Raw genomic sequence first — 21,308 nt, 5'->3', positions numbered from 1 at the left:
TTCCTTTGTATATTTAGGTGTACCTATGTTGGGTTATATTCTCTTGTTGGATTGATCCCTTTATCATTACGTGAAGTCTCTTTTTGTCTCTTATTACAGGCTTTGTTTCAAAGTTTATTTAAATTCACATAAGTATTTATACCCCACAACAAATGTATTATATTCATAGCATTTTGAGTAACTTTTTTTCTATTTTAATACTCTATAATGTGGTTACAATATTTTATAATTTTAAAAATTGTTTAAAATATATATCATATAATACAAATTATATATACATTTTCAATTATTTAAAAAAATTGTATTTAGTCAGAAGCATTCAGAATGTCAACAAAACAGCTGCAGGTTTTTTTTGTGTGTGTGTGTGTGATTACAGAGTGGTATTCAGTTAAAAGAACAAGCTGCACCAGAGACAAGTGAGGATGAACTGCCATCCACATATATAACTAATTTGTGCCCTGTACCAACAAGAACCTGATTTAAAATTTCACACCAAGTTACAATGCCCCTACTACACCAGGCAAGGTTAGTGGCTATTGAAAATGCCATCAGGACAAGGCTATCAAAAGACATATTTGATAGTGTGTTAACCATACTAAAACTGACACTGTACAGTTTAAAAACAAAGCTTGCACAGCCTTACATTTCGTGTTTTGTTTTTTGTTTTTTTTTCCTTTAAAAGGAATGAGTTATGTACAGGGGAGTTAAATGCTTTATAGACAAGAGAGAAAAACTGCACTAAAACCAACTTATTCATCATTTTCTTCTTCATCTTCATCCACTTCCTTTTCTTTCTTGCTTTTGTTAGCCTTGAAAACTCTCCGTTTTGCTGCATCAGGCTTTCTTAAGGTTGATATGCAGCAATATCCTTTTCGCAATTTTCCTTGAGCTTAGCAGCCTTCTTTTTATAAGGCTGCTTGTCATCCATATCAATGTTATTCCACATCTGTCCCAGCTTCTTTGCAACATCACCATTGGAGAGGCCAGGATGCTCTCCTTTGATTTTTGGGCAATTCTCAGAACAAAACAAGAAGTTTGCAGGATGCCTCTTGGGTGTATTGGGATCCTAAAACTTCTTTTTTGTTTCTCCTTTAGGTGGGATATAAGCTTTTATTTCTTTTTCATAACAGGACTTGTCTGCATTTGTAATGTCTTCAAATTTTCATTTCTCCTTAGCCAACATGGTCTTCTACTCCTCTGAGCATGTCTTAGAAAACTAAGAATTTGACTGAAACATCTGGGTGTTTCTTCTTGTGCAACTCCTGACAAGTTTACACAAAAAAAAAATGCTTGTGATAACATTTTGCCTCTTGGTTCTTAGGATCTCCTTTGCTCATGTTTAATTATTTTTTGTCAGTGACCATAGAGTCTCATGGTGCCCATCCAGTTTGCACTTGCCCAAGCACTGTGTCTATGGAGCTCAAAGTACTGCAAATGGCAGTTCTAGGTTTTTTTGTTTTTTTGTTTGTTTGTTTTTTGCTATCTCTTTGTTGAAGTTCTCACTGAGCTCATCTTTTCTTTTCCTAAGTTCATTGAGCATCCTTGTAACAAGTGTTTTAAACTCTGTATATGGTAGGTTGCTTGCCTCCATTTCATTTTGTTCTTTCTCTTAAAAGTTTTCTCCTATTTTTAAATTTGGGACATGTTTCTTTGTCTTCTAATTTTGGCTGCCTCCCTGTGTTTGTTTCTATGTGTTAATTGTATCTGCTACATCTCCCAGTCCTGCCCAAGTGGCCTTATTTAGTAGGTGCCCTGTGGGGCCCAGTGGCATAATCTCACTGATCACCTGCTCTGGGTGTTTCTTGTGAGGGTTGTGTGTGCCCTCTTATTATAGTTGAGACTTGCTTGCTGTTGGCATGTCAGTGGATGGGAGTGTCTGTGGTGGCTGACCCCATGGAGTGGGATTCACCTCAGTAGGCTTATGTGCCTGTTGAGACCACCCTTTGTGTGTGCCACTTGTAGAGCTAATTGAATAGTACTCTGTTGTGGTTTGAAGCCAGCTTCTAGGTGTATTGGTTTTGGGGCCTCTGTGGAGAGTCTCTTGTGCAGGCCAAAGTCAGCAGCTGCCTGTGACTGGCTCAGGGCTATCTGGTAGAAGCTACACAGCTCTCTGTGACTGGTTGCTGCTTATGTTGGACCTGGAGACAGGTGGGAGAGGCCATGCTGCAAAATGGGATGGGCTGTCATCAGTACTAGGCCTGAGGCAGATGAGCAAAAGTCTCAGGGCACCCAGAGGTTTGATGCCACCTGTCAGCTTCGCATAAGGTACAACCACTGAAAGAGCCTTAGAAGGTACATGAGTTAGTTGATGTGGGGTCCTAGGAAGTCACAAGGGTGATGTTTACCAAGTTAATGAAGATTCAGATTTGGCACGAGTTCTGAACCTATTGAAACTTACGAAAGTCTCAGAGCTCACCGAGGCAAGCAACTGCCTGCCTCGGGACCACAGACAGCTGAGAACTGTCAAAGAAAGACTGCAGTGCAGACTGGAGCTGATTGCCCACCACCCAAAGTGTCTCTGGTGGTGTACAAGCCGAGGTTAGCTGTTTGCTGCTGAAAGAGCCTCCTGCAGTGTGTGGGTCAGGGCTGGTTGCCAGCAGCCAAAAGTGCCTCTGATGGTGTGTGATTTCGGTGGGGGAGGGTCCCAGGGAGTCACTAGGGTGGTGTAAGTAGATTTCATCAGGACAATGCAGATTCAGATTTAACTGTGTAAGGAGAGGACGCAATATAGAAAAAGTGGCACCCACCTGTAGCCTACAAGGGAGGAGGGCTCAACACAGGGACAACGTCAACTAAACTTTCAGTCCTCGCCCTGAAGCCACACAAGTCAGTCTCTCCCTGTATGTCTCTCATTCCTCCCAAGTCATTGTCCTTCCTCCAGAGCCCGGGCTAAGTGCCTGTGAGCAAGACAGTCTGTGCACAGGCCCTTTAAGAAGACAACTGGGTTTCTAGCAGCCTTTAGTCACACCCTGATGGACGGAATCCCCACTGATTTTCATAGCCAGATGTGGGGACTCCTCTTCCCGCCACTGGAACTCTGGGCTGGGGAGCCCAGTGTGGGGCTGGGGCCCCTCATTTCTCAGGGGAAACCTCTGCTGCCAAGATATTCCTCCTGATGCTCAAATGCTACACATGGGTGTGGACACAGACCCTTTCACATTTCTGCTGCTCCTACCAGTCTTGATGTGCCCTCTTTTACATATCCTTAGTTATAGGAATTCTGTTAAGCTAGTCTTCAGAAGGTTCTCTAGGTTGATTGTTCTATAATTTATTTGTAATTTTAATGTAGTTATGGGTGAAGGCAAGCACAGCATTTGTCTCTTTTGTTATCTTGCCCAGAATTTTATTAACATAAAACTATTTGGCTTACTTAGCAACAATGAGTATAGGTGCCACAACAGCCTTCCAGTTTGAGAAAATCAGTTTTTTATAAGAATTTGAAAATATCGTCTCCTCCTTTATAAATTAGGTCATCTGACTTTAAATTAGCCCTGCATTGTCTCCTGTCTTCTCCCTACTCTCCTAGCCACTCAAGATCCTGTCTAGGTCTCATGGTTAGATGAGCATCTCTAGACAGGGAGTTGTGCTATATTCCCCACCACAACATGAGCTTTCAAGAACAGTAAGGCAGAGAAATCAGTAGTAAACAGAATGAGATTCACAGAAGCCCCATATAGGGTTGGGGCTATTCAGAAAAAATCTTTCAGTCCAATGCACTGTGACTGGATATGTGCAGAGAATATGGAAATCTTTTATCCTTCCTTAAAAAAAAAAAATACAATCAACAACAAATATGAGAAAAGACAATATTATTAGCACATTGGAAGAGAGTGGCAAGAGGTCCATGGGAGCCTAGACACCAGGTGTAATGCTAGAACCAAGGAAACATGAGCAAAAAGAATACAAGTGATGGGCATGCAAAAAAAAAAAAAAAAGGTAGTGACTGCAGAGATTTTTCTCAGGGTTACATCGCTAACTCTATGAATTGTCCTGAGGCTCCAAGCAGGCTTCCCAAGGTAGCCTGAGGCAAACGGTGGGGATCAGGGAAGGGAGTCCTCTTTCCCATTACTCTTCTCAACAACTCTCCTCACCCTCAGGATCACTATTCTTTTCAAGTATTTCCTGGTCATCATCACTGTGGTCTCTCCTTCCAAGAAATCCCTGGATTCTAAATTTACGCTTTCTATCCAAACCCCTAACTCCTTCTACTTCAATCCTTAACAAACTCTAGACATGTGTGTACACACACACACCACACACACACACACACACACACACACTGAATTATCCTCTTTTTCTGCCTTGAGCCTGGTCTCACAAAAGCCAGCTCCCCAGGGCTTGGTGTTCCTCGCACAGGGGATGCTGAGAGGTTGGCATTCAATGATAAACACTTGTTATGGAATTTTTTTTTTCCTGATGACGTCTTCACTTTAATAAAACAGAGAGTCACAGGGGACTTGGAACTAGAAAAGGGACCTTTGATGGAGAAAGAGTTGCATGTGAGAAGTTAGTGGAATGATAGAGATAAAATAATAGCACATATGTAAAAAAAAAAAAAAAAAGCAATAATTATGATTTACAAAGCACTTTCTATTCATCTAGCATAATTAACCAAGAGAGTACATGTGACAATTTGCATGTGTTGCATGTACTCTCTTGGTTAATTTTGATTACACTGCGCTTCTCCACTGCTGAGAGAAGCGACTCATCTCCCACCTCTCTCTCTGAAACCTGTATTGGTCACAAAAGAGTTGGGTACCTTACTAGTGAGTAAAATATGACACTGTTCAGAGCAGCATTGTATCCAATATACAAAAAGGCCTGAAGAGTGTACCCTAAATAATCATTATTTGAAGCTTCACTTGGGCTTTCAGCCAATGTGCCATTTTTTCAGGTTAATGTCTCAGAGCGTCATTTTGGTGCCTTCAGAATGATAGGGGTGAGGAAAAAAATAAGGGAAAAGCCAAAATACAGAAGGCATCAGTGAGAATTTTTGAGAGAGTCCCTACACAACCTTGCAGCAGCCCTATGCTTGCACCCAGGATATTGAGAGAAGGAAGGGTAGAGAAGATACCTCCTTTTCACAAGTCCTAGCAATGATCAGGCATCCTGGTGACCTGAGCTTCTCAAAATTCATCCCTCATCCCCCAATTCAACACTTTCTCTGAGGAAAAATATAAGAAGGATAAGAAGAAACATTTGCCCACTTTGCAGTGTGTATATGTGTTACCATTATTTTCCTTTCTTGTATTCTGAATGACCCAACAACATCTCCTCATAGCAACTGCAGTTTTATATGGAATAAGAAGCAAATGTTCAAAACATAACAGAAAAAAGAATCTTATTGTAGTTTCCAATATCTGACCTGCCAAGAACCAGGAGCTTCAGGGAAGCTAAATCAATTACTTAAGAAGTTTCCATTTTTTCAGCTTTCCTCAAAAAAAGTTGGAAGGAGACTCCAACCCACCTTTCCAAAAAAAAAAAAAAAAAAAAATGGCAGTGACCTGATAACTAAAGCCTTTCTACACTCTACATGTTAGATGGGAAGGCCTGCCTAGAAAGTCCAAGAACACCAAAGTTGACTCCAGAAAATTTCCTGGGATTGCAGTTGAAATAATACTTTTAATTAGTTAACTTTCTTAGGTTAGTTAAGAAATTTTTACCCCTGTAAACTCAATTTTTGAAACTCAGCACTTTGAAGTAAAAATGAGGACATGGACTTTACTTTTTCTAGAATCTTATTAAGTAGTATCTATTATGCTTTGTTCAACTGAATCCAATTCACCTTACATTTGTTGAATGCTTAAGTGTGCCTGGTTTGTTGAATACCTGGTGTGAGAATTCAGAGATTTAGCATGAACTCAGGATCACACAATGTAGAGGGGGAAAACAGCATGTGAACAGAGATCTATGGAAATATGTAAACTATACTTCAAGGAAGAGAATATCTGTGAAGAAAAATGATTCTGTTTTAGAGGGTCAGGACAGGCTAGAGTAGAATGAAAAAGATAAATGGTTGGCAAGGTGATGAGGCAATACAGAGTAAAGGGGCTTCGTTTGTGCTCCAAATTTTACACACTTTATCTTAATTCATCCACATACATACAGTCTTACAGAATTAGTCTTTCCATTTTACAAGTGAGCAAACTGAGTTAAGAATAGACATTGTTACTTGTCCACAGTTACAAAACCTGATCGTGGTTTGGTCAGGCATCTAACTCACAGTTTGTGAGTTACACTCAAAATACCCTCTAGCAATCTAGCAGACAGACCTTGGGTAGGGTCACCTAATGATGAGTTCTGCTTTTATATGTCAAGTTTGAGATACACTTGGGAGTAGAGTAACTATAAATAAGGGTCTAGGATAAAAAGAGAGTTTGGAGAAAGATTTGGGAGCACAGGCAGACTGGTGGCAGTAAGAGTGAGTGAGAGTCTCCTGGGCAAGTATGTGGTAAGAAAAGCAGCTATACAAAGAATTCTGGGGTGATGGAGCCAGAAGATGGGCAGAAGAAATGGGGAAAGTGGCTAAAACAATAAAAAGAGGTAAAACCATGGAAACCAAGAGAGAGCAGCTTCAAGAAATGAACAGGGTCAGTAAATGCCATAAATGCTGCCAATAGCTTACACAGCATGAGACAAAGCCATTTAATTTGGCAATTAGAAGGTTGTAAAAGACCTTAGAGACAGGGCTTTAAGTAGAATACTGAGGTAAAAAGATAGATGAGAGTTTGGCAAGGAGTAAAGTGGGGCTAAAAAGGCAAAAATGGTCAGAGAAGCTGACTCTGAAGGCAGAGAGAGAGTTAAGTCTTGAGCTTAAGAGTTAAAGTAAAGATTGTTTTGCTTTATTGGTCCATTTCAGGATGGAAGATTTTAAAGAAAATTTGCATGCAAAGGGCAAGATGTTCATGAAAAAGAAAAAGTCCTGAGACAAAATAGAGGCAGAAGTTTTGAGAAGGAATAGAACACCAAAGGGAATGATGTAGAAGTCAGGCTTAGAGAGACAAGAGATGATGCTGACAAATTTGAAGGACACTAAGGAGATCATGAACAACCCTGCCCCTCATCCTCCATTTTATCTGTGAAACAAGTATTGCAAATCTGTGTTGACAGTGAAGGACCTTATAGGGAGAATGAGATAAAGTGAGATGTGAAGCTGCTGAGGAAAATAGGAAACCAGCAGAAAGCTATTTGCAGGAATGAAGAAATGAGATGGGAATCTAGGCTTTCATATGTGATCACAGGGAAAATAACATGCGGTGGCCAGATATCAATACAGGAGCTAGTGAAATGCCAACCAACATTATCAGAGAAGTGGGTTACTGTGCAGGTCAACATGTGGTGCTCCCACTGAAAACACTAAATAGTTAGTACACATTACATTATATCCTACATCTTCTGTGGATAAAACAGGAATGTGCTTGCTAAGAAAAAAAATGTGGATAATTTTTCAAGCACTTTTTATATAAAATGGGCTTTAATATTAAGCTTTCACTGAGCCCAGTCTATGTCAATAATGTGTATGTGTATACATACATACATACTTTTTAAATATTTTCTCAGTATTACTTGTTACATCCAGTTTACAAATAAGAAAACGGAGTTAGTTAAGCAACTTACCTGAAGTCACCAAACTAATTTGTGTCAGAACCAGATTTTGAACTCAGGTCTGTCTTGCAATAGCATGCTCTTAAATATTGTTTTCCTAACATAGAAAAATTTCTAACATCACAAAAGTTTTGATATATACTGTTCACCTATCCCTTGTTCATTCGTTCATGCACTCATTCATCTGCTCACTTATTCCATAGACATTTCTTTTTGAACATCTACAATGAGCCCAGCCTTAGGTAAGTCAGCAAGGATCAATGTGTGAGGGAGACTTGAGTTCTCCTTGAAGAAGCTTTAAGCCTCAGAGGAAACAGGCACCCAGACAAAGACATTCAGTTACCTGTTGAAGGTGTGTGAGAGAAGATGGTGAGGGTACCAAGGGGCACAGAGCAGGAGGGGCTGCTCTTCTGGAAAGTCAGAAAAGATTCAAAGAAGAAATGGACAGATGAGGCTAGGAGACAAGTCAGTGTTGGGCCTGTGGGTTAGGGCCTAGAAGATGGGATGCAGGGGCAGTCCTTTGAGGCGTGAACAGCAGAGTGTGTGGAACCACAATGAAGCCCAAGTGGCTAAAATGAGTTCCCAAATATCAAGAAGTTGTCTTCTTCCTGATTTTTTGATGTATCAGTGTGCCACCTGCATAATTATTGAGGTGATATATTTATTTAAATCAACTATTTAAAAATAATCTTGCTTCACATTTAAAAATCCATAAAATTGATGTTTTGATCAATAGTTTATTTTTTTCTAAGACATTTAAATAAAATTATTCATTCATATATCTTATAAATCATCTGTCACGTTTTCACATGAATATCTTGGGCCAGAACGTAGCTGTGGGACTCTAGATTGGTGGCCACTTTGAGAGAATAATGAAAACAATGGAGTGTCTCTAAGTACCTATGTGTGCATGAACACACAACTCACCTGTGGCATGTTATTTCAGAATAGGAGATTTCTGGATGAGAGGTCAAGTCACTCTGCTATAAGAGTAGGCAGGTTGCATTGCGAGTGGTCATTTTAAAGCACGAAAGAACATATGTGAACCTAACTGCTATTCATCTTATTTGAACCCCAGGAAGCCACCTAGTTGCACTAACAGCCAGAGATATCACTTCAAGAATCTTGTCATCTTAGCAATAGGAAAACGGCAGCCATAAACGGTCCAGGTGAAATACAAACCAGCTTCGGCCTGTGTTGATGTGGATACTTTAGCCCTCTATTGGCTGAAAGAATATATTGAGTTAACTCAGATGGCAACTAGTGGCAAAAAAGAAAGCCGTTCAGGTACAGAGGCAGGGTCACTGCCCCAGTGTACAAGTACCCACGTCGCAGCCTGTCAGCTAGCCTGTGGGCATGGAGGGGGTCCAGCCGGCCCATTCTGAGTGGGGTTGAATTATGACACACCACACCCTATTTACCTTGTACATGCTTACACACAGTCTTCTGAATTCAAATGATCTGGTTCTGGGTAAGAACTTGGACTATGTCAACATAGCTAACTTTAAATGCTTTAAAGATAATGAGTAGTATAATTAAAGTGCTTATGCTTCGTGTTCTATTGGTTTAACAACCTATTATAATAAGCATTTAATCATTAAGCTAAGCAGAAATTTGATATTAATGTTCTGTCATGATAAGGTACAAGGTCCAAAATGACAGGTCCAAACTTCTGTGGAGATGGAAATTTTGTCTTGTAACAATTTCATCTTTCTATTTTAGTATCATTTCCCCTCTCTCATGTCAGATTTTTTTCCCATATCTCTTATCCACTTACCCTGATCCCTAGGCCTGAATATAGTTTCATCTTCCTCTAAACCTTATTAACTGGCGGGTACCAGCTCATTCACATAGAGCCACCTCAGGCCTATCATAGCTCAATATTTCTTCAGTTCTAATCCAGAGACCACCTACAGCTGACACACATGGATGCTTGTTAACAATTCAAATTCCTGGGTTCCAGCAGTGGAATTGTAATTTCTAGGAGTGGAAATTGAGAAAAGAATTTACGTAAGTTTCCCAGGTAATTTTTATGTGCACACATGCACACACACACAAACATACACACATACACATACATACACTAAAAAAAACCACTAAGATGAGGTATTTGGCCTCCCAGAACTATAAGAGAAATTTGTAAACCATAAATACTTGGGATTCCAGGACAACACTCTAAGAGTTGGTTGGACGGGAGATGTATAAACATGTTTAGACAATACAGTTTCTGCTGTATATGTGAACTTCTCCGATCCAGTTCCCTGTAAAAAGCCAACAGAGATATGGAGAAGTTCAAATGGCCATACCTCATCATAAAAAAGGCCTAAAAAGGGAGCTAGTATGGTAAAAGAGTGGAATGTGGAAGGGATATTGAAAGGGAGATGTTGTAGGAAGTGTGTGGGGAGGAGGGCGGCAGAGTTTGATCTGATTTACTGCAGCTTCTGAACATGTGTTAATCACATATCTTCATGGCAGCAGGACTAATGGTGGCAGAGCCACCTATGAATTGAGTCTTAAATGACCAGATGTTTAAGCCCTGCTGGTTTCCTGTGCCTCGTACGCATTAGGCCATGCAAAATAGAGGCTTCCCCCACCCCTAAACCCAAATGCACTCACTTTAGGAGCCTAGAGATGAAGCTCTGTGTAATTTAGAAGTTGAATTCTTCATGGAACACAAATTAGTCTACTGTGGCTTAAGCAGTTTGTTTTCCTCATTCAGTGGTACATCTGAAGGTAGGTGCCACCAAATTTTCAAAGTCCAAGGCTCCTATTTTTCTGATCTGCCTTCCTTAGAATATAGGCTCATCCTTATAGTGGTTATACCTCACCTTCCCTTTGCATCCCAGGCAAAATGAGGAAAAGGGAAGCCACAGGAGGAAAGGTGCTGCTCCTATCAAGAAAACCAAACTTTCCCTGAATCTCCAGAAATCTGCTTCTCACTGGTGAGAGCTGTCTGAAATTGTACCTCCAATTGCAAAAAATATCATAAGTGGAGCTTTAATTTTTAAAATCTGCAACATTGTCTCCTTGGACAAAATTGGGATCCTGTTAGTAAGAAAGAAGAAACTTCTGAATGCTGGGCAGCCAATCAGCAGCTTATGCCCCAGGCTTATCTGGGGAAGATAATTCTTTTGTGTTGTATATTTGCTTGTCCTAACAGTTGTGATATGAGTAGTAGTAATACTAAGCTCCTTCCCTATTCACAAAATCCTCTGGCCTTTTATATGTGCTTCAGTCTTCTTGAGTCTAATTTTAGATTCTTTCATTTATTGAGACCCTACTCAGTATCAGGCAAAGCCATACCCCACAGGCATGATGGAGTAAAGCTGATTTCTGTTGTCATGGAGCTTGCATTCCAGAAGACAGATGGAGACACATAAGCAGATAACAACAGAAAGAGGAATGCCATGATAAGGGAAGTAAATGATGCAATGGGTATGCACAGTACGGTGGTGCAAGGCTGCTCAGAGAGTAATAAAGAGAGAGTGTAATGGAGACATGTGGGTGGGCTCTTCTAGGAGGTATGACCAACATTTTCTAAAGGATCTAGGGGAAGACTACTGGCCTCCTGGAAACTTTTAAAGTTCAGAATGTCTTTATGAACTTTATGAGATTATGATGACCTTGTCAGGGCATGGGTCAGATCATGATGACCTTGTCAAGACAGCACAGGGATCCAATGCAGGGCTTGAAGCAGAAATCACAGATGGTTATAGAAGGTCACATTGAAACCTCTTTCAATTCTGGTAGCCTATCTGAGCAGGAATATTTTCACTGCCTTTGATTGGCCAGTTCGGATAACTCCATTTTAAATGTTTTTTCTCTTATTTGGTAAAGCAATTGGGTAGAGAATAGATGATTTTATTTTTCAGCCCTTTAAGGTAGCTACTATATATACACAGCTTTTAAAATTTTTGATTCAAAGTGCCCAGACCATGCTACTCATGTGCTCGCTGACCTGTGACATCTAAAACTATGTCACTGAGTCATCAAGACTTGGCATAAACTGTTAGCATAGAACCTACTGCATGATCTATGGTGCACTATTAAGCTCTCAATTTTAAGTGAGCACGACAGCACTCCCTCACTATTATTTTCCTTTCCTCCCTCACTGGCCACTCCCAAGCCCCTCTCACCACTCAGGCAAGTGGCTACTTCCAGCCAATGAAGACTCACCTTAGAATTAACCCCATTTCTCTTTCATCATAAGGGCAGAGCCAAAACAGAAATGTCAGTATACATTCAGAATTATAATGTATGATTTATCAAGGATAGAAATTGGGGTAGTATTGAAAATTTTCAGATACTAGACGAAAATGTGTGAAAATTAAAGATCATTTGGAAATCTACTTTTTTGAATTTTTCATCAGGAAAAGATGAAAGGAGAGATGGGAAGAAGGAATAAAAAGTACAGAGAAATTAAAAAAAAAGAAATTTATTTACCACTTCTTATTATTTAACTACTATCTTCACACATATTTCCCAGCCTTTATGTTACCACTCCTCCAGTAGATGAATAAGCCAAAGTTCAGAGAGTTTAAATGACTCCTAAAGACAAAAGTCCATTCTTCTCACTTCACCAGCCCACCTTTCTAATGAGAAACTTTAAAATGAAAACTCTTTTTTAATGTTCTCTCTAAGGAAAAAAAAGAAAAAACAGAATAGAAGACCTAGAATCAATCTGAAGATCTTAACAATGAAAAAACAGTCTACACAGAACTTTTGTCCACACAAAACCTGTATATAAATGTCTATAGCAGCTATATTCATAATTGCCAAAAATTAGTAGCAACCAAGATGTTCCTTAATAGGCTTGGAAGAAACTGAAATGCCTATTACTATGTAAAAGTAGCCAATCTGAAAAGGCTACTTTGTATATGATTCTAACTATACAACATTCTAGAAAAGGCAAAACTACAGAGAAAATAAAATGATAAGTGGTGGTTAGAGGTTATGAAGAGGGACAAATAAATGGAGCACAAGGGATTTTAAGGTCAGTGAAACTCTTCTGTATGATACAGTAATGGTGGATATATGATGTTATGAATTTGTCAAGACCCATAGAATATACAACACCAAGAGTGAAAGCTAATGTAATCTATGAATTTTGGTTAATAATAGTGTATCTATATTGGTTCTTCAATTGTAACGAACAACCACACTAACACAACATGTTAATAATAGGAGAAACTGAGAGTGGGGAGAGAGAGTATATAGGAACTCGAATTTGGGTACACTTTTTCTGAAAATCTCAAACTGCTATGAAAAATAAAGTCTAATTTTGAAAAGTCTCCAGCATGAGTTTTTTTTCAAAGACCCAGGAGTTTCAGATGTTTGTGGCGGGCCTGGTAGAGGCAGGCACTATATAGGGTAGAAGGGACTATTTCATAGAGATTCATCCATTCAGTCATATATCTGGCCCTGGCCTCATAGGCCAAGGAGTGTGGCCAACACTGCTTATTCGGGAGGTTCCATAAGTTCCATACAAAATCTGGAGGCAGGCTCTCCTTTCTGATCTGAGGGTGGTCTGACTAATACATGTCTAGGAATTTTTAAGGAGACATGATCCTATAGAGCTGAGACCTCATAGTCTGTGCAAACAACTAGCATTAGCCTCACAGTTTGTAATATTTAGAGGTGACTCATGCTTATGTCAGAGAGTCTTCAGATGACTGAGTTTTCAGGTCATAAAACAGTATGTCGGCTGGCTGGCTATGAAGTCCTCAAGAGGGCTGCCACAATACTATGGACACCAGGGGAGGAGGGCAAGAGGAAAGACTGACTGAGCCAGGCTGTGAACATTCAGAAATGCTAAACCTTTGATTCGTTGTCTGAAAGGCATGTCAAAAATGTGATTTGTGGTCCACTTTATCCTCTAAACATAGTTCTTCTCTGGAAACATATTAAAAAGAATACTAGCTAACATGACTGAGGGCTAAATATTTAACACTTCAACAAGCCCACAAGGAAGGCATAACTAATAGGCCAGTCTTACAGGTGAGAGATCTGAGCTTATAGGGGTGAAGGAACTGGCCTAAAGTACCAGCCAGAACAGGCTTGAGTTGTCCATCTCCAAAGCTGGAGAGCTGAATCATTTAGGTATATTGCTTTCCACATTAGTAACTCAGGATGGCCAGTGATGTCTTTAGTCCTTCCTGGAAGTATTTAATGTTTACCAAAAACAGTAAGTCTCAATGTTTTTTTTATTTCTTGAGTCATCAGTTAGACCTACTCTGCCCCGCTTCTTTCTTGCTAGTTTTTCCATCTTATCCAGGGTCTCAGTCTCAGAACTGAAATATCCCTTTTTTCTCTTGGCTTCTAGGCCTATCGCTGTAACATAGATTCTCTCTGCACTGAATTTAGGGACAGGAGATAGGTCCTGACACCAGAAGCCAGACACCTGACAGCCCCTGTTAATTATCATCTTTATCACCCACCTAAAGCTTCCTGAGTGCATGAGCTCATCAAGTCCCCAGCCTTATGAAGAAGATCCCAACAGCGCTCCCATTTTATAGATGAGGAAAGTGAGGCTTGGAGAAGTTAATTGACTTTCACAGAGGCAGAAAGTACAGTAGCACTGAGATGCCAGCTGCACTGTTTCTAATTCTTTGAGCCCCAGTATGTTGTGATAATGTGGCGACTACTCAGCTTAAGTAGACCAAAGAAGAATTTGGGTCTTTCATATCAGAGACTCTTTGTGGTTTAGATGACATTTAAAAATCGAATATGTTTCTGTTATGTCTATTTTCTCCTAATGTTTTCCTAAAGGGAACTTGAGACTTCCACTGGAGACGACTGGTTTATGTTCCCCAAGAGCCGAGTGGAATGCCATGAACAAGAATGCCATTGCGCTGAATACCTTAAGTTCTCTCACAACCACAGATCATAGTATAAAATGGACATAAAAATTTCCTGCACATTTGTTCCTTCCATTCCAGGCACGTTTCTTACACCACAGAGGTTATGTATACCAGGAATTAATGAGGCTTTCAAAAAAGGAATTGCCCCTCACCCTGATATAATATAAGCTTCAAACCTAATCAGTGACATAGAAGGCTTATCATTATTTTGTTCATGGACATCACAAAACCATTAGAGACAGGAGTAGCTAAGGGCTGCTAGGTAGTCCTAGGCAGTAGGCCTAAACTTCTTTCTCCAGAATTGCTTTAGCTTCTAAGTGCAAATAAATGTATGAATTAGCCATCTCTGTCTGGCTTCTGGAAATAATATTAATATATATTTTAACATTTTTAAGCATGAAAACCTAAGAAACATAATCAGCATCTATGAAAGCCTGCATTAGACAGGTGTCTTTGACATGGTAAACACTGTACAAGACTTCCCCTCTAGGTGTGTATGTTAATGCTGTGTGCATACAATCAGGTTGTGTTTACCTTAATACAACCTAAATAATCATTTCATTTCTGAGATACCACAACTACATTTCTTATCACATGTTTATTTTAAGTTGTCGTTGGTTTTGCTGAATATAAATAGAATTAGTACAAGATGTCAATATCAAGATGAATGTGGCCTTCCGCCCTAAATACCTAAAGTTTCCCAGTGCTCTATGGCAGCAACAGCAGAATGTCAAACCAAGCATAAGGCTCTTCTGAATGTAGGGCAGTGTGTGATCATGCAGGTTGGGGGCCCATGAAGCTGGTCCTGGCCAGGAGGGGAAATCAGACCAAGTTGACACTAGCAACAGGCCAAGTAGCAGCACAAGACACTGGAGCTTGTTTGCTTCTTGAGGCCTTTAAACCCAGAGCAAGGCCCATGTGGATGTTATAGGAGGGGTCAGCTCTCAATGGCTCTACACTGTGCTTCCTCTCTTGGAGTCTACCACCCACCTCTCCCACCTGTTCGCAGACTTACAAATGCAAATCTGTTAGGAATGTCTGAACTCATCTGCACCTGAGTCTGATTACCTGGTGAGATTTTCCCAAAGCTGTGGGTACATAGCCGGACGTCTTCCTTTCTCTTCTTTCCACTCTAAAACAGAATGGATTTTCTCCTTCCAACCATGATATTTAAAAAATTTTCACCTACATTCATAACTCATTTTATTAACTTTTTTCTTATTTTATAATATATTATTCATATTTTATTTTAAAATATTTATATATTGATTATATTTCAAACATGAAAAATAATTACATTTCAAACACAATATATAGGCATCTAAGTATATCTAACCTTAGATTTAATAAAGGTTGGCATTTCTTTCTGATCTATTTCTGTGTTTAAAGAAAGAAATATTACAGATATATTTGACATACTACATATACTCCTTTCTCATTTATCCCAGAATTAACCACAGTCCTGAAATTTTTATATATTTCCCATCAGTGGTTTTATATTTTGATACGTAAGTAAATATATAGTATTATTTTCTTTTTCTTTTTAATTTAGCAAAATTATATATTATGTTCACAACTTATTTTTTATTTATTTATTTATTTTTTACCTAACCCTTAACACTTTCAGAATAGATCTAATGATGATACAGTAGATCTAGGATATTCATTTTAACTGCTGTGTAGTAAGCCCCTACATGCATATAGGATAATTTTTCCATACCTCATGCATGAGTCTATCAATTTTTTTTTGTTATTGTAAACTATGTGCAGTGAAGATCTGCATCCAGGTCCTTGTGCATGTGGGTACATTCCTCAGGATGTGTACCTGCTTTGTAGCACCTGAACATTTGCAATTTGAGAGTAGCTTGGCAATATCCATGCAGGGGCCATACCAATTTACACTCTACAATCAGTATGAGTCCCCAAAACTCACATTCTTCCCACACTTACTATGATCAAGACATTGTTTTTGTTAAGCTGATGGATGTGAAGAGACATTCATTGCTGAGCTAATCTTCATTTCCCTGTCACTGGAAGGCTTGAGTATCTTTCCATATGTTTATTGGCCATTAAAGTTTTCTCTTCTGCTAAGCACTTATTTGTATCCTTCACCATTAAAAAATAGATTATCTTTCTTTTATTGCTATGAGGGAGTTCTTTATATATTCTGGATATAGATTCTTTGTCAGTTATAAGTGCAACAAATATTTTTCCAGGTCTATGGTTTGCTTTTTTACTTTGGATTGTCTTTTGTTATACAGAAAATTTTAATTTTAATTGTGTTAAATTTATCATTCTTTGTACAATTTGTGGTTTGTGTGTTTAGGGAATCCTTCTCTAATCCAATACAGTCTTTTTTTTTTTTTAACTTAACTTCATTATTTTGTATTGATTATTAAGTCTTTGTCCATAATGTATCATTTTTATAAAAATTGTGGTAAAATACACATAACATAAAATTTAACATTTCTCCAATATAGTCTAAATATTTTAAAGTTTTTCATTCCATATTTATGTCTTTACTCCTCCTGAAATGTAAATTTATATATTACAAAAATAGGTAACATTTCTATCAGGTAGGATGCTAATATTTCTGAGGTCAGATGTCAACAATTTTTTTTCCAAATAGAGTTTTTATTTAATAGGATTATTTATTTAATAGTACTTACTTGTAATGCCACTTCTGTTATACATCAAGTTCACATATCTATATATTATCTTCCATTGACCAATTTGTCTATTTTTTCATTAATACAATGATGTTTTAATCACCATACCTTGATTATGATTATTGATACCTAGGAAGGCAAGCTCACTTTTGTATCGTTCGGATGCTTTGGGTTGCAATTAACACTGGCATAAAAAGTGGGGTTTTATAAAATATCGTATAAGAAGAACTCTGAAGGAAAATGACTATTGCTACTTCAATCTTCGCTTTCTCATGAAATCTCATTCAAAAATAGAAAGAAAGATGAAAGCTTGAAAGGCATCCCCTGCCTTTTTATTAGAAAGAAAAAATCCTTTCCCAGAAGCCCTGCTAGAGATTGCTCTTCACATGCCATTCATTTCCAGTCATAGGTTATATGGGCAGCAATCCACTCTTGCTTGGCTAAGGGAAATTGGACTGCAGAAATTAGCTTATTATTGTGAAGTTGTCCATTTTGCCTTGTAATCCTGTTGTCCATTTTGATTTTGTATATTTGGGGCTATAATGTTAGATGTACAAAAATTTAGGATTATTTTCCTGGCAGATTGTTCCTTTTATTATTACATAAGAGTAATTTTCTTTATTTCTTTATTTTTAATAATTATTCTTTGTTGTCTTCAAGATTATTTCTCTAATATTAATGCTAATATGCTGGTTTTCTTTTGATTAATGCTTTCCTATATCTCTTTTCTCATCCTTTTACTTTCAAAGTATATTTCTTTATATTTTACATATTTCTGTTGTATATATCAGTGAGGATGGGCTATCCTGTGTGTGATAATAAAAAGCTCTAACACTTCAACAGCTTAAAACAACAAAGATTTATTTCTCTCTTGAGCTGTATGTCCCTTAAGTCTTCCTGGGGAGCTCTGCTCCACTCCATCCTTCCCTGAGGTCCAGAGAAGCCAGTCACTCTCCACAGCACTGCTAGTGGTCATAGTAGAAGATAATAGGTAAAACTTGATATGTCATGCACTGGCCATTAACATTCCACCCCAGTGTCACATGTATCACTTCACCTTATACAAAATTGGTCATAATCAGTTATATAGCCACACCTAACTCCTAAGGGGCAGGCAAGTGAAATCCAAACCCTGAGTACAGAATGAAAATAAGAACTGTGTAGCAGACAACATTAATAACTACCATGACAGATATTTAAATTGTCAAAATAAAATTCAATTTGAGAGACTGTGTTAATTGATGTTTTTATTTATTTAAATACTGATATATGAACTAATTTGTATTTTCTATTTTCCTTGCTTTAGTTTTTTTTATATACTTCCTTTCTTCATCTATTGGGGTAAATATATATTCTATTTTAACATGCTTATGTTAAAATTTTATTTAATGCGGAAAATCAATATTTCTACTTTTGTCTCAAACATTATAAGAACTCAAAATACATACTCTAGTTCTTTGGAGCATCCCCCATCTTCCATGGTGTTCTACCTTACTTTTAAGACTCTCACAAAAAAAATTTTTTTAAATATTTTTAACAATCAGTGGTCTTCAGACTTATCTCCTATCTTAACAATCATTTTCTCACCACTGCTTTCCTTATTCTATTGATCGTTTCAGAGTTAAATTTCTTCTAATTCTATTATACTCTTAAGTAGTTTTTTCATCAAACATCTTTAAAGAAATACTCCCACTCATTGTTTGTCTGAAAATGTCATTATTATACCTTCTCTTTTATACAGAAGTTTAGCTACTAATAGAATCCTACACTGACAGTTATCAATATAAAGTTATTCAGCACTTTAAAGATATTATTTCATTGTCTTCAGGTCTATTTTTGGTAATAAGTTCATTATCGGTCTATTATTTTTTAATTTAATATCTTTTTTTTTTTCCTAGCTGTTTTTAAGAGTTTCTCCTTGTCTTCAGCATTTCATAGTTTTACTACATTGTGTCTGAGTATTCTGTTTTAATCCATCCTGCTTAGGATTCATTGGGATTCCTGAATCTGAGAATTGATGTGTTTAATCAATTCCGAAAAATGCTTTGCCATTATCTTTTTGAATGTTGCCCCTTTCTTTTCACTCTATTTTTCCTTTATGAAATTTTAATTTAATATATTTTAGACTGTCTGATTCTATCCTGCATATTTCTTAACTTCTCTTTCACAATTCAGGTAATTCCAGATGCTGTATTCCAGGTAAAATCCCAGATTTTCTATTTTTGTTCATTAATCCTCTCTTCTACTATGTTTAATGTGGCATTTAGTCTATGCTTTAAATTTTTAATTTTGGCTTTTTGTGGAAATAAGTTCATTTTAGTTCTTTTGTTCAATTAAATTGTTCTTTTATACAGTGTTGTGCTTTTCATTATGTTTATTTCTTTTAAGTAAAATATTTAATAATTTTAGATAATATTGTTCTTATTTTCTTTCAGATTATTTTATCACTTCTAGTTTTGGGAGGGAGTATTAATCCTCTTATTGACTATATCGGTTGATTTTCCCTAATGGTGAATAATTCTTTATGTGATTTGCAATGTTTTTCTTGCAAGCACAGCCTGACATTTTTCAGATTGGCTTTTTTTTTTCCTGAATGATTTCTTATATAAAAAGTAACTCATTGTCTGATTCCAACAACATGTAAAACTGGACTATCACAGACTCACTTCCAACTACAAACACAAAAAATGTTGGATATACTGTAACAACTGAACAATTTTAAAAACATATCTGAGGGGGAAAATAAAGGGAATCTCTTTTTTTCTGTGTAAATCTCTTTTTTGTGTTTTTTGAAGATACCCAAAGATTTCCTGTTCAACATGAGATTTATGTTAATTTCTGAGTTGAGATTTTATACTGGCTGGTGGTATAAATTTCATTGTCACACTGTTCATGTGGGTGGCTAAAGACTTGTTTTTTGTTCTTTTTTTTCTCTATTCTTCCCCAAGCCCTGGGCAAAACAAGCTTCATGTAGTTTGCCAGGTTAGTCATGTTGGTTTTTCTATGGGAGTCTTTTCATAGAGTGGATAACCTTTCTGGGGCTCATCCAGTCTTGGTTTAAGCACTATGCTTCGTGCAGCTAAAGTCCACATTTCTTGTCAGTATGTGAACATTAATATTTCAGCCTATCAACTGTAGGACATCAAAATGTAAATTACCCTACTACCATATCAGGCTGCTGCTAAGTTACCTCTGCACTGGCAAAGAGTTCAGTCTTTATTTCTAGCAATTGGAGATTCTCTTCATTTTTCCCCCCTCATATATGTTTTATAAACTGTTGTGTTATAATAACTTACCCCAAATTTTTATCTTATGTCAGAGATTCAGTGCTCCACGGTGCTAGAGCTACTCAGTGCTTTACTTTCCATATAATAAATCATTACTAAGGGGAGAAAAAGCACCAATCTATAATTACTTTTGTGGAAATTTGTTAAAATATTGAATTTCTTTAATGAATAAAACCTGAAAATATGTATATAAATGTGTTGGAATGACATATACACTCCAATTAAGAAAAATATTCTCTGTTACATCAATCACTACCTTTTGTGTCTTAGTCTGCGTCCACATTGTTTTAAATCTGTATTTTGATAATAAAACTTTTCAAAATTGGCATATGGAACTACAGTTTTGCTAAACTATTTATTTCTCATTTCTTTTTTCCAGGTTTGGTTTAATATTATTCTTCACTTCAGCTACCATACTTCGTAGAAAATGCGTTCTCTTACAGAGCCAAAGAAATGTAAAACAAAAATGACACACACACACATGTCTCAAAAGTATCCATCTGTTCTTTCACCCTTCTGGAATTTAGAAAATTTTTTTCACATACTAGTATGGAGACTTCCCCTTTAAGGCTCATATATTTGATATTTTGTGGGACCTGGTAAATCTCTAACATAACCTGAGATAAGTTGCAGGGAGTAAGATGACACTTGTTATTTACAATTCATTCTATCTCTTTGACCACTGAGTATTATTTTCACCCTAAGAGAAGTGGAAAAATGAAGGAGAATGAAAATTAAGTAAATGGAGTTGCAAATTAGGACCTTTATGTTGGTGAATATTGAACAAAGGGAACACGAAAAATGATAGCCATCTAGGAATTATATTTCATAGGAAGGTACTTTATAGCCAAATATAGACAGAGGAGATCACCAGTCATTGAAATACT

General features: G+C 37.5%; 1 pseudogene; it reads right to left on the bottom strand.

Annotated features, from left to right (window-relative positions):
* Window positions 1-749: 749 nt before the first annotated feature.
* On the bottom strand, window positions 750-1,337 carry LOC102878460 (annotated as a pseudogene).
* Between the last annotated feature and the right edge of the window lie 19,971 nt (window positions 1,338-21,308).

This window comes from Pteropus alecto, unplaced genomic scaffold, assembly GCF_000325575.1.
Source record: "Pteropus alecto unplaced genomic scaffold, ASM32557v1 scaffold109, whole genome shotgun sequence".
NCBI classification, from domain to species: Eukaryota; Metazoa; Chordata; class Mammalia; order Chiroptera; family Pteropodidae; genus Pteropus; species Pteropus alecto.
This window is presented reverse-complemented; position numbering and strand designations above follow the sequence as displayed.